The sequence below is a fragment of the Neodiprion virginianus genome, chromosome 5 (assembly GCF_021901495.1).
Source record: "Neodiprion virginianus isolate iyNeoVirg1 chromosome 5, iyNeoVirg1.1, whole genome shotgun sequence".
In the NCBI taxonomy this organism is placed as follows: Eukaryota; Metazoa; Arthropoda; class Insecta; order Hymenoptera; family Diprionidae; genus Neodiprion; species Neodiprion virginianus.
In genome coordinates this window covers 14,840,554-14,842,723 of record NC_060881.1, presented here as the reverse complement: position 1 = coordinate 14,842,723, position 2,170 = coordinate 14,840,554, and the positions used below count along the sequence as shown (strand labels likewise).

General features: G+C 34.9%; 1 long non-coding RNA gene across 1 annotated transcript; it reads left to right on the top strand.

Annotated features, from left to right (window-relative positions):
• Positions 1–445: 445 nt before the first annotated feature.
• Positions 446–1,092, top strand: LOC124304958 (uncharacterized). The gene is made up of 2 exons (XR_006908294.1): positions 446–595; positions 943–1,092. It is a non-coding gene; the product is annotated as an uncharacterized LOC124304958 (long non-coding RNA).
• The last annotated feature ends 1,078 nt before the right edge of the window (positions 1,093–2,170 follow it).

The window sequence follows — 2,170 nt, the reverse complement described above, 5'->3', positions numbered from 1 at the left end:
TATAATGAAAAAATTATTGTCAATCTTTGCCGTGAAATCAGGAAAACTGCCAAGCATGACCTGCCTGCACATACACGTCATGTAGTTGGACCTCGCTTTTCGTGTAGTGATATCGAAGCATCATTCTAAGAGCTACGTACTTGGCGGGCACATTTTTTCTTTTTCACCCATACTCGTCCTATGTGCCTTTGTGCCTTAAACCAAATTGCACAAAGTGTGATTATATTATTAGCTTTGAATTGAATAATTGAAATAACGATAAAAATTGTATTTATACATGGTAATAATGCAATGTTTTCTGTATTTTATAATTACTGCTTACGCAAGCAACTTAAGGGGGGAGCCTGCTTTAGAGGCTTCAAAAAATCTAATTTTTTTTTTGCATAAATGTCTTCCCAAACTATCCAAGAATATGTTACTAAAATTTCAGACGCAAATTCGAAACATTTTCGGAGTTACAGAAGAAATAGTGAGCAAGCGTCGAGCAGGTATACGAGCGGTCTTTCAAAGTTTTTTTGAAGTTTTGAACCAGTTTTTTGAAGAGTCTGAGGGGCAACTCTATGGACCAGGAATCGCTGATTAGCATATTAATGCGGTAAGTTCAAGAAAATTACGATTTTTTATATACGAAAACTTTGACGCACGATTTCTCGGTACTTCATTTTTACGATTTTTCCTAATTGGCGGGAAAGGTAGGAAAAAAACTAAACGTCCTATCGAAACGAGACAAACTGCATTATACTCGGGATGAAATTCTCTTCTAGTTGAACCTAAAAAACCTCAAGAAAGTTAAGATTAACCCACTTTTTAAACAATCTAAAGTGAATTTTTTTTTTAATTTGCGAAAAATTGTTGAATTTTTCACTTTTTGTTGAATTTTCTTGGTTTAACTAGAAGCTATACTATTGAGAAGTAAAAATTTTTTTGGTTTCTTTGTTTCAGATGGAAATTGCGACCTGCACCTTTCCCGCCGCACGACAAATGCACACTCGAGACGCCTCGGTGAAATGCTCGTACCAGGCATAATATGACATATATCTTAATGAAAAAATTTAAGAAGACTGCTGAAATATATAACAATAAAACCTGAAAGTTTCGTTTCAATCGGATATTTATTTCCTTCCCAAAAAAATCCTTGAAAAAATCGATTTTGTGAAGCCCTTAAAGCAGGCTCCCCCCTTAAATCAATTGTTCAGGGTTTATTCATGAGGTGAGAATTGAATATCAAATTAACACAATTTAGCACAACTTTATTTCAATGAGAGAAAATAAAAATTATTCGTCACCGTGTTGGTGCTGCCTGTAGCAGGTAATTTCACAAGCTGCCTGGAAATTGCTGTGTCCATCATAAGGATTTGAAAATGGCCACACTTAAGAAAGGCTTATTTTTGAAGTGAGAATCTTTTGTTTGGAAAATGTTTCTTGCTTATTTAGTAGGATGTAAGACAAACTACTGATAGTGTGACTTTTGTTATTTATACTGTCGGTCAATGGTTGTTTTGAACTGCTTTTTGTGTATCGGGATAGGGAAAATCGTTGTTTTTTAGCCATTTTCCCATTTTCAAGTAACAGTAGATCATTCATTAATACTATGTTGACAATCACCTCTCCAATTATATTTGTATGTACGCGATTAGGGTTTTTTTCTAGACAGTAACGTATTATTCTTGATCGTAGCACGAAACTTTGAGAAAACAATAAGAGAGTCAATTTTTATCTGGGCCGTAGTATTTAGATGCAGATTAAAAACTAGAATTTATTATCTCTAGAGTGGGAATATTGAAAGGTATATTTGCTGTGTATGAGCATAAGAAATATTACACAATAATATCCAGTCAGTTCTCGAATTTGTCCGATACAGGTTACACTACGAAGCTGCAAAGGATTTTTAATTTCTCTGACTAAACTAAAGTTATACTAGATTGTGTTACTCCAATATTTAATTTTCACCACACTGTTACGTCCCAGCCAATAATTACGGCTATACCCTCTCTGTACCGTAACCTATCGACGTGCAATTGATAGATTAAACGAACTTACCTGAAGTGAAGTTCAATCTAAATTATATGCTGGTCTCGTTCTCGGGATTACAAAACGGAGTATCGCTAGTTCCACTGCTATGCGATGCCACCACATGTTCAGAGTAAAAAGAGAGAATACTCTGTCTCTC